Consider the following 12,932-nt stretch of genomic DNA (forward strand, 5'->3'; position numbering starts at 1 on the left):
GTGCCTCATAATCTAAACAAGGACAATCAACTAAATAAAAATAATTTAAAAAAATTGAAAATTAATGAGTGTAGGTGTGTGTGTGGGGGGTTGCCGTACGGAAAACCCCCGGTGCTATTGGTACGGTTACCAAAGTACACGTACGTAGTGTCTTAGGGTTAGAGTTAGAGATAGGGTTAGGTTATAACCCAATATTGCAACAATTTTTAGGGTTTAGGGTTAGGCTTAGGGTAAGGTTTAGTCTTAAGCCTAATTTAAGGTTCTGCGTAAAATTCCCCGTCGTAGACGCACGTAGGCTCAGACCCCCTCCCCCGTAACCTTACGTGCACCTCCCAAAAATCCCCGGTCACTGCCTTTTCCAGTCACACCGCCATGTTTCACCTTTTAGCGTAGCGATACGAGAGTTGTTTCTACAGTGGATTAAGTCACAGAGAGAACAGAGACAAACTAAAAGTGTCAGAGTTTTATTATTTACTTTAAAGGCTGCAACATGCAAAGCACTGCCAAACAAAGTCAATCACAGACAAAAGGTGTGTGTTTACTGTTATTATCGCTACTACTACCTTGTCCCTGTACCTACAGTGTGTTTGTGTGTTTCATTAACAGTAAACAATAACCAACATGCCGTGGAGGAGCCAGAGGAACATGACGTTATGTTTAAAGTGATCTCTACAGCTCTGTCCTGCTCCAACTCCTCGCTTCCCGAGGCCGTGGACCAGATTACCTCGCTGCTCTCTCTCCACTCTACTACGGGGTCTGGGTCTCCTCAACCCCGGCATGACTGTTGACCGGAGCGGTCCACAGTCCTCTCGATATGCTTTTAGACTTTGTTTACGAGTTTCCTATGTTTGTATTGAAAAATAAAGCGCACCGTTGAAACCGTTGTTTTAATGTTTGTGTATAACAAAACACACATGGTTAGGTACAGTACAATAATCCAGAAATAAATTACATTTTAAGATGCTTAAAAGACTTAAAATATATTTTTCTGTGACCGGAAGATAAACAAGGGATTTTTAATGCTCATTTGTAACAACAACACACAGCCACACCCCTCTAGTGGCAGGGCGGCCAATCGCATAGCGAGGCGTTCCCTCCACGCAGAAGTAAAAGGGCCACGTTGACGGCATGCACCCAGTGCAGGTCCAAACGCAGAACCTTAAACCAGGCTTTAGTCACATGACCTAAATTGGCCAAATAGGGGCGCTGCATATGGATAGAATGCCGGTATATTGTTACGGCAACTGTACGGATAGCCACTACCATATTATTATTGCGGGTATAATATATATACATGTGTGACAAAATGTAATTTCTTGTCTATACAGTGTGAGTATTTATTAGTGGAAGACCTATACAAGGCATGAGTAATTCTTTAACTACTTTCATCATGACCCTTCACCAATTGATTTGATTTGATTTAATTTTATTTAGAACATGAACACAACAGCAGTGTATTTACCACAATAAAAAAAATATAATAGTAATTTGAAAAAAATCAAACAAAGCAAAGTGAGAATAAATGGTTACAAAATCCTGCACAGAAAGCCTGTACATGTTGGAAGAAGTATAAACATATATGATCTTACCTTTGGCTTTAAAGTATGCCGGTAACAAAGATTTAAAGAAACAACTTTAGCTTTACTAAATTTGGCCCACAAATAGTTATGCATTTCAAAATGTTCTGCAGCATGTGGTTAGAACGCTGAATATCGATATTTGAAAATAGCAATTTTTCCAAAAGGGTTCTCTGTGGAACATTAGCATAATAGTGGAGCTTCACAATTAGATTAATGTTTCAATTATCAATTACACTCATGTTTTTTTTAGTATGTGTGTGCGCATGAACTAGGATTGGCCACAGTACTGTATTCCACAACATTGATTAAGATGAGGCTTCATTGGAGCATTAGAGGAAAATATATATTATTGTCGACCCAACATTGTGTCATCAAATCATGTGTACAGTATACTCATTAATTTCTTGTAATGTGATCTATACCTGTTTTTCTGAAATGTTTCTCAGCGTTTAAAAAAGTGGGATCCACTCCGATAGGTTTGTTGAAGTACTGTAAGCTTTTTACACTTTCAGAATAAATTACGTATCTACAGCCAACATGGGCCACGTGTGACCCGTGGTCCAATTTTGTGCAGCCTTCAAATTAAATGAACAAAAATACTCCAAAAACACCCAAAACAAAAACAAAGATACTGTATATAATATGAATCCTACAAGGAATAGGAAAGAAAAATACACTAAGTAAACAAAAAGGACTTCAAAAACAAACAAAAATACAGAAAAATACACAAAATGACAACATGAAACACAAAATCACTCCGAAACCACACAAAATAACTAAAAACACACAGGGCCTACGAAGCTAGATTTACTCTTATCTCGCTAAATTCTGGGATTTAGTCGGTGTGTCCTGCACTAAGACGCTGGTTAACTTCTTATCAGAGTAAATCACCATGGTAACTTAGGCTAAACACCTAACCTGGTCGAGACTCTGGCTTTTACACATTAACAATGTCTGCAGCTTCCTGCCTGCATTCTTTCCTCCCTGCTCATTGTGCAGCAACAGTGCTGTTTTTGGTCTGTATTATAGATTTTAATTCTTCATATTTTTAAAGAATTATTCAGCAAATTGTGACGTAAGTTGCTCTACAAAGTTTCTCCGTGATTGTGATTGGTCTGACGCTGCAAATCTCCGCTCCTTTCATGTGAACGCACACATAGCCAGGCTGAAATGACCTGGGTTAAGTGAATGTATTGATATCTTGCTTCGTAGTACAGCTGCTCTGTGACAGAGAATGTTTGGTTCGGTGAAGCTAACGAAGAGATATCCAGGATATACTTATCCAGCTTCATAGTACAGGCCCATCAAGACCCATAAGACAAAAAATTGCAACAGAAACCCACAATATTACTCAAAAAACACAATTATGACAAAAATGAGATACATTTCCTCCAAGCAAACAAAAATGACAGAATAACAGGATATTGTTTCCTGTGTTGATTCTCAGATTGGTCAATATTCTGAACGTTGACATGAATGTTGATCATGTTACCATTGCACAAGATACAATCACAGTTTTGTGGCCTCGCTGTGATAAAAGTTTCCCATTACTGGTCTACGGTATAACCAGACTGCAATACTCTGCTATTAAATATACTTTTTTAAAAACTACCGGTACTATTGGGATGGAAAGATTCTAAGACGTTACATTGGATTGGTTCAATTGTAGCTTAAGGAGGACTTTGCTTGTAAATCACTTTCCTACTTATGCACACATTTATTGGTTGTTATATGTATAGTTACTGCTGTGGTTATTGATTAAACCTTATTTGGAAAAAGGGATGATAAATTCCAGCAAGTATCAAACCTGTAGATTCAGTGTTTTTTTTTTTTTGCAGATCTTCATGTCTGACTCAGCAGAAAATTAATTGAATGAATGACAACTCAGAAGATTTAAAGCATCATTAAATCTGTGTGGTCAGAGCTCGGACTCATGATGTGTGTATTATGGAACTCCTCGACCCGGGTACTAACTCAGTAATGAGCGTGTCCCTTTAATCGTAGCTACTGAGCCGTGAGGCTGTGGTCCATCTGTATACTGGGATGGAGCAGGCATAGTGGCAGAGCGACTGGTAGTGATATCATTATGCTGTGGGCATGGGGGATCATGGGCGAGGTCAGGGTGAAACCTGATTGAATAGGCGTGTGTGTGCATGTCTGTCACGCTGCTTGTCCGTCTTTGTCTCTAAGATAGCATATGAATTAGTGTGTGTGTGTGTGTGTGTGTGTGTGTGTGTGTGTGTGTGTGTGTGTGTGTGTGTGTGTGTGTGTGCGTGTGTGTGTGTGTGTGTGTGTGTGTGTGTGTGTGTGTGTGTGTGTGTGTGTGTGTGTGTCGGGAGGGAGAGAGGGAGGGAGGGATTAGCATGCCTCTCCAATCCTTTGGCTGTAATCAGACAGGACACTGGCTCCATGACGGCCAACAACCCCCCCACCACCCACTGGGAGAGCCCCTCTACCCCTTTCACCTTGTCATGTGTGTTTGGCTGCTGGTCCAAGGCTTTTAGTACCAGCTTGGCGTCATTTATAATTGTAATCACGTAATTGATATTTAACTACACTTATGGCGTAATTAGAATTGTAATTGTAATTTAAAAATCTGTTGCTGTCGTAATCATAATTAAATTGTAATTAAGTTTAGATAATTCACTTTGTAGTTGTAATTGCCATGAAAATTCTTTGAAAAATGTAATTATTATTGAACACAAAACTGGGGAACCACGTTACAGTTCTATGTACAGTTCAACACATATGATGAAAACAACTATCAAAATATGTTTTTTTATCAGTCTTTCCCACATTTTACCATTTTGAAAAATTAAGGGCTATACTGACACAAAAAAAGGCTCAGACGACCACATCAAAAATATTAAAAATTATGTTTTCATTGATAATCAGAATCAGAATCAGAATCAGAATCAACTTTATTGGCCAGGGGTGAATGAATACACACGAGGAATTTCTTTTGGTGACCTGTGCTCTCTCAAGGTAGTATAACATTAAATAATAACAATCAACTAGAATAAAGAAAAAAACAAATAAAATAAAGAAAAATAAATGAAAAAAGAAGTATAAACATAAATATAAGAGTAGTTAGACTAATATGTGCAAACTAAATAAAAATAACAAGATAATAATAATAATAATAATAATAATAATAATAATAATAATAATAATAATAATAATAATAATAATGAAATAAAATAAAATAAAATAAAATAAAATAAAATAAAATAAAATAAAATAAAATAAAATAAAATAAAAATACAATAATAATAATAATAAGATAATAGTGCAGTAGTGCATTGATGAGTAGTGCAAATAGGTGAACATTTAAATGAAAAAATTATGTCCATGAACATTCACAGTGACAGGTTTTTCCAGGGTTGATATGTTTAGTTCCAGGTTATTTCACAGTAACAGAAACAGGTCTGACACTCTTTGACTGTTTAGTGTTGATCAGAGTGACAGCCTGGGGGAAGAAACTGTTTTTATGGCGGGAAGTTTTGGCGTACAGTGATCTGTAGCGTCTGCCGGAGGGGAGGAGTTTAAAGGAAGCTTAACAAGGTAACCAATAGATAGGAAAGAAATTAGATTGGATATTTGTTTTCAGTGTATTTTACAGCTGATTTAGGACCCATTATCGTAAGAGATGCTAACAGAAAGCTAACACAAGAGGAAGGTTAAGTTTCATTAGGTTATTTATAAACCTCTTTTCTCCAAAAATCCCATACCCATAACAAATAACATTTTTTTTTTTAAGCTTCTACATGACCTACATGGCAAATTTTGTTCAGATTGAAGTAGGACCTTTAGTTGTTACAGATGATGTGAAATTTTGAAAATATATGATACTGAGTGACAATAAATCATGTTTTAAATACAGAAATCTGTAGGTCGCTGAAAAAAAAAAAAGATAATGTATGGACATCAACTGCAGCAAGTTTGGTGATAATAAACATTTGGCCAAAGATACATGTTTTTGTACAAAAAAAGGTTAAACCTGGATTTAAAACAATCACTCCTGCTCACATCACAAACTACTCTCTAAATAAGGTTTGCTTCTTAAAAAAAGTTTAGACTCTGAACTTTGATTGTTTCCAGTTGGATCCAGTGTGTTGTTGGAAGTAACGTCTGAGCAGGGAGAGGAAGACCGTGATCAGGGTGATGGTGCAGAAGTCTTTAGATAAACAGTCATCAGTGATCAGGTTAGCCTGAGCCCTCTGACCCTGGATTGGTCTGTCTGCTGTTGGTTTGACCTTTAACCTTCCTCTTTGTCATTTAGACTTCCATTGCAGGACAACCCTAACTTACTCACATACACACACACACACGCACACAGGAGCGCACACACACACTCAACCTCTTACCCCTGACAGCCCTTATACTAATATTAAGATCTACTTCAGTAATTTCGAACAGTTTCTGCCATAAACTCTCATTTAGGAGAAATTAGCTTAGGTCTGAGTCTTTTTACTATTCTGTCCTTAACAGCATTAGCCCCGTTCGTGCAGTGGCTTTTAAACCAGGAACAAGGATGGATAGCAGCATTTAAATAAGCCGCCGCCATCATATAAAATATGTACGCATAAAGCACTCATTGTTCAACATCATTGTAATGCTATTGCGCTGCCCTAACGCGTACATAGAGTTTACAGCTGAATTTAAGGGAAAGGTTTAGAGAAGGGCTTAAAGATGTTTTTATCAGATAAAGACACAGTGTATATGCCTCATAGATCAATAAATCAAAGATCATTTGTTGAAAAAAATAAGATGTAAAAGGTTTAAATTTCCGGAAAGTTTGTTTTTATCTTCACTGTCAATAAAGCGAGTGTTTACAGAGCAAACACTCGCACACTCGCTTTATTTACATTGTTGGAAAGGTTTGGCACATTGCATTATGGGAGGTGGAGTCCTGTAGATGGATGCATAAACATATTTTTTTACTTCATTCTTACTGTGAGTTATTGTGTTTGCCACAAAAAAGTGACTTCCCAACACATTTCTTGTGTTTTCACTGAAAGTTGCAGCAAAACAATGGAGGATGTTTATTTTGGGATTTACAAGAAAAGATCTGAATCCAGTCCATCTGATGTAATCTATACGTTACCTAAAGGATGTCATCGGTAAATTAAAAGATTGCATTTACCCATTAATAATCTTTCTTTCCTAAACGCTAGCTGTCAGATCTGCACCAACCAGGATCTTCTAACAATGAGCAGGTCATTTTCCAAGAGAACTCATTGGTCAGGAGCTGGAACTTTAGTACTCGCTCAGATAATATCTAGAACAATACCTACTTCCAACCAGGTTAAGTATACAACCTAAAGGCTCAAAGATACTCGGGCGGACCACGCGCACAACGGACTCAGAGCGAACTGTCCGCTCTTCTCAGAGCTTACATACTTGGGTGCATGCACCACCGTGTAGTAGTTTCCATTAAAATCCTACATGTCCCATAATTCTTAGCGCTTCTCTGTAGTCCTTGTACTCCTGGGACGTGTTTTAAAGATGTCACTCCTGTCTTAGCTCATCTGCCAGTCTCTCCTTTAAGCTTGTCTCCATCTATCCTGTCCTGTTTTCACCAGATGGGTGAAATGCAGGTTGGTGTTACATTTAATGTGGGTCAATACAATGCTGAGCAGTGTTTTGTGTGACACCAACTACGCAGAGAAGAGCGCGCGGTTGGCCTGGTGAACTCTTAGGCGGGTGTCCGCCCGAGTATGTTTGAGCCTTAAGTTACCGTGGTGATTTAGCGCGGTAAGAAGTAGTATAGGACACACCATTAGTTAGCGTGATTAGAGGAAATCCAGCTTTGTAGTACAGCCCCTGTGTGTAACAGTTGTTCTACCAGTGCAGACGAAGCACCATCAGACGGACGGAGACAAACCCTAATGAGCTTTACCAATTACCCTCCATCTCCTACCACTAATTCCACACAAATCGAAATCATTAATGCTCGACGTCGCGCAGATGCATCTCCGACGTTCTGCTCATGGACACTGCAATACACATTTCGATATTCAAACAAATAGACTGGACTGTTGTGAACTGTGAAGAAATTTGCCCTGCACATCTTTCTTCCCACCAAAACAGAGAAAATCCTGCAAGAGAAATGAATGACTTTTAAAAATGTCATTAAACGTGGACATTTATTACATTTGAAACTCTAGGGCTGTCGTAAACCAAAGACAAGTAAAGCTGTGCGAGGAGAAAATTAACCCATGTACTGAGCAGTGTGCGAGTGTGTATATGTACGTGTGTGTGCGTATGTTGGGGTGGGGGCGGGGGGTTAATGATAAGCACCACTTAAGCTCTTTGATCACTCAGCTTCATCAATCTACTGTCCGGCTAGTTTGTCTGAGAAAGTCTTGCACTGATGAATTAAACACACACGCATGCACGTGCGCGCACACACACACACACACACGCACACACACACACACACACGCACACACACACACACACACACACACACACACACACACACACAGACACGCACACACGCACACACACACACACACACACACACACACACACAGGTTCACTGGTACAGTAAATGGGAGTGATGCGATCTTCCTTTTAAAGAGGCCCCAAAGATTGTGTTCCCCCTCCTCCCCCATGTCTACCTCCTCCCTGCCCTGGTTTGCTGAGACAAAGGGTTAAGGAGGAACAGCCCCTCTGAAGAACTGCGTGCTTAACCTCTGCCCTCGTGGTGTGTGAGGAGAGAGAGATGGAGAGAGAGCGAGACAGACTGAGAGAAAGCGAGATGTAAAGAGTACTGATATATCCCTCTAAGTAGAAGTACTGTTACTTGATTGAAATTGTACTCAAGTACAAGTACAAGTAAGTCATACGTAACATACTAAAGTACAAGTAAAAAGTAGCTCAATAAAATAGTACTGAAAGTAAAAGTTACTAGTTACTTTCACTCCCCACATTTATTTTTGGTAATAAATCTTGCCATGGTTACCTTGCATACAGTCAGTGGCGGTTTTTTATATGGGCAACATGGGCAGTCGCCCAGGGTGGCAATCTCTAGGGGGTGGTACAAGGAAAAAAATAAATAAATAAATAAAAACCATGACTTGTCCTTCTGCGCTGAACCTGGGCTGACTGACCGCTCATCCGTTGACGTGTGTTACACACAAAGCCACGTTACACATCTCGACATTCACCGCCACGTCACCCAAAACACCTGGAGACGTCACAGCGCGCGGACAGACTGGAAGACGCTTTGTTTGCAGCCTCGAGCGCAGCAGCCAGAGCCCCTTCAGAAAAGAACGGATTTAAAGGGATCCTCCACTGTTTTTACAAATGTGGCCTAAAACCTTTAAAATGTCCTTATTATGATGAATGCCTTTATTGTCATTGTACACATGTACCATGAGATTAAAACAAGCCAAGTCCAGTAAGTATTAGAAGATCTATGCCTAACAAAGCGCATTATTTTGCACCATATTCATTTTATCAACTTTTAAAACTGGGACCACTTTACCCTGTGCGCCGCCATGTTGAAATGATGTCATTGTAATGTGATTAGTCCCTTTTAGTCCATTGAGTTCCAAATAAGTTTAAGAATTCAGAATCATTTAGCAGCTTTTTTAGTAAAAATGACAACTTTTGCTGCTTTGGGTTGCTGTAAAAATTTGTAAACCTTAGAAAAAAGTTGATGTAAACCTCTTTTGTTTACTGAGAGATGATACATTAAACAGGGCTGCCAAGTTTCAGAAAATGATAAGAGTGAGACTTTAGTGACATGATGAAAAAAAGTGTCCTTTTTGAACATGGCTTTGGCCTGTTTTAACGTTAATTTCTACCTAAAGACTGATGTCCTCACCTCCATGCCAGTGGCTCTCCCTGCACTGTGGTCTCCTAATGCTAGTTTTAATCAACCAGAAATTAGAAATGAAAACTAACAAGAATTTTGACAAAATACATTTATTTGTCAGTATTTCATTTCAACCAACTCTCCATCATTTAGCTGGGAACATGTCTCATGTTGTAGGTGTCTAGAGACAGCTCGTCAAAACCCGCCTTATCTTGCTTCTGTTTGGTTCATTATTGTGTGATGCCTGCCGTGGCTGGTTAGATTTAGGCACAAGGAGACATGGATTGGTCTGGGATCGGTTATCTCGGTCAGTCAATCAGACTTACTCGAGCTATGGCAAGCCACGAGGACCAAGGTTCATTATCATGAAAAAATTTAAAAGAGTACTGAATGGGAAAATATAAGCGTGAGAAATGTCAAGTGTGGCGTGTGGTGTGAGAATGTGTCAAATTGTGTGACTGTCACACTCAAAGTGTGAGGCTTGGCAGCTCTGCATTAAAACTGTGACCCGAAGAAATCTGTGGCCACATGGGGCGACAGTTCACACTCTGCTGTTTCGTAGTCACCATTAAGGAGAGAAGAAGAGCTCTGTGTGCATGGCGTGCATGTAATCAGTCACTTTCACAACAACACACACACACACACACACACACAACACAGACACACTCACACACAAAAACCCTTTGATTAAATTTAATCACACAAATGCTGAAGACATTTCAAGAGCCCATGGGAAAATTTTCGACAGAGGTGAAAGTAATAGATTACAAGTACTCACGTTACTATAATTGAGTTGCTTTTATGGCTACTTGTACGTTTTTGAGTATAATTTTAAATCAGTATTATTACTTGTACTTAAGTACATTTTAAAAGAAGTAAAGTAATTAATTACATTTTTACACCCAACCGTTACTGAGTCAATTCTAATTTTTTGTTTTAAAACGATCAATAGACATTGTGAAACTACAAAATATTAAATGACCAGACGACAATCGAATGCATCACATCATAGCTGAGCAACCAGATTAAACGTAATGCACCACACCAAAACAGCATCAAATGCCGGTTACTGCCGGTAACTTTCTCATAAATGTAGCAATACTTGAAAAAAATATATATATATTTTGAATTGAATTTATTGGCGTTATTTTATTTGAAAAATAATTGTACATTTTTTTATACAGATGCCTTTGTGGAAAATAAATTAAGTTCCAATTGTGCCAGATTTGGAATCCCTTTTAAGTTTATTCATAAAAATTTTACTGTATGCAAGGGAACCGTGGCAAGATTTATTAACACAAATAAACGTGGAGGGTGAAAACAACTAGTAACTTTTACTTTGAGTACAATTTACTTTATACTTGTACTTGAGTGTTTTATGTATGACTTACTTGTACTTGTACTTGAGTAAAATTCTTCTACTTATAGGATACATCAGTATTCTTTACCTCTGGTTACAGATAAAACTGAGGTGCTTTAAATGTTACTTTAAATTCTTCACAGAAGACAAATGAGTTTGGATTCTAAAAAAGCTATGACCAAGCAGACGCTTTTCTTTGTCCCCATCTGGACTGACCCCTCCTCCCTGTGTGCAACAGGTTGTCAGTGAGGCGCTCCAGCTGCTGGAGACTAGAGATGCCAAACAAGCTGTCAGAGATAAGAGGAGGTGGACGAGGTATGCTCGGCACCCAGAGCACTCAGTGCATCTGCTGCTGTGCAGAAGAGCTGGAGAGCACGGGCTCCATTATTCTCGATAAGACAAGATTGGAAACAGTGTTACACTTTGAACAGTGAACACTTTGTCCGTCACGGCACAGCAGACCTGGGCCTGTTATCAGCTCCTTCATATTCATACATGCATAGAAAGTGATAAAGCTGCACAGCACTTGAAAGAGTTTCCACTGCAGAGGTGCCAAAGACACTTTGAATAACCCCATGGGAATGTTGGGACTTCATCTCTGCTCGGTTTGTATTATTTCCTCACAAAGTGACAAAGAACTACGTTTGTGCATTACTATGAATCTGACGATATGATTCACGGTTGGCATGTCACGATACGATATATCCCAATACTAAACAATATGATCCACATCTCGATATAATACAAATTTCACCTTTACAAATACAAAATTGTATGAAATACAATTTATTTCATGTTTTTTAAACTTGCATGAATAAGTAAATGGTAACTAACTGCCTGTTATAATTCTTTTTTATTCTTTATTTCTCTAAGTAACTACATACATCTACAAAAGTGCCCAGTATGTTTTATGAAAATAAAGTACAATCAATTTCCGAGCTAAAATGCATTGAGGAGTGATGTAGTTTAATAAGGTTTGATGTGGTTCACTGACACCTAGTGACAGGGGGTTTACAAGCCATGCATATGTTAGCGTAATGAAATAGTTTTACCGTTAAAAAACATGATTAAAAAATGTATTTGGACATTTTTTGGATCGATACGAATATCGCATGGTGAAATATCACGATACATGGTTGAATCTTACATCCTTACAAAGAACAGTGCACAGTGAATTCATTTTACTGATAGATTTATTCTTTTCCTTTTTTATGAATTTGCATTTATTCTCAAAGAACAAGAAAAGATTTTTGGTTACAGTTATTTATCACCACAGGGAGTGTAGAAGTGGGAACAAACACCTCTGAACAAGACCGTCTTGTTTCACAAGTCAACAACAGAACTTTTCATTACAAATCTAAGCATTAAATACTATTGGCAGGGAAAATAACACGCGCACACGCGCACACACACACACGACTGAGCGTTTAACCAAAAATTACTGCATATCAAGTAATCAGCACATCTGGAAGATGAAAGACATTTAAGAAGCAATTTGTGCTTGATCTAAAATATACGAATTAATTTGAGCTGCTGGGTAATCGTCGTACGGACTCGTGAATTATTCACAAACAAACAAAAACGGGCATTAGCATTAGCACGCACTCTGTATGACTGTTCAGCTGAGGATCAGAGTTGCAATGTTGGTCAGACGGGGGTGACTGAAAGGACAACAGTGACAGCCGCGTGATGCTAAGTCGTACTTTTACCCAGAATGCATCTTTCAGCCTGCAACCAGGTCTAAACAGGCAGTTTATATCTATGGCTCAGAGCCGACAGCTACTGCCTCCCGTCTCACTGGAAATTAACCCCAAGCATGCTTGAGCTAAGCTGACATAGGACACACACACACACACTTTTGTTTTTTTCCAGCAATGAGGCTGAAAACAGAGGCGAGTTCAGCTCCTCTGCAGATAAAACTAACCCAGCCCTAATGAGAATAATTTGATTTTTGTTTTGGCCAAAAAGTCTCACTGATTGTCCAACGATGGAAAAGAGCCTGAGTGCTGCTTACATCCACCCAAACCAGTGCAACCAGGCTCCAACGTATTGGGATGCTTTTCCTGATTCATCTTCAACCAATCATGTCCAGTTCCAATGAATAAAGCTGCTGGGGACAATAAAACAGATAAAGACATAATATAGGCCTCATAGGGCAATAAAT

Source organism: Gouania willdenowi, chromosome 9, assembly GCF_900634775.1.
Source record: "Gouania willdenowi chromosome 9, fGouWil2.1, whole genome shotgun sequence".
In the NCBI taxonomy this organism is placed as follows: domain Eukaryota; kingdom Metazoa; phylum Chordata; class Actinopteri; order Blenniiformes; family Gobiesocidae; genus Gouania; species Gouania willdenowi.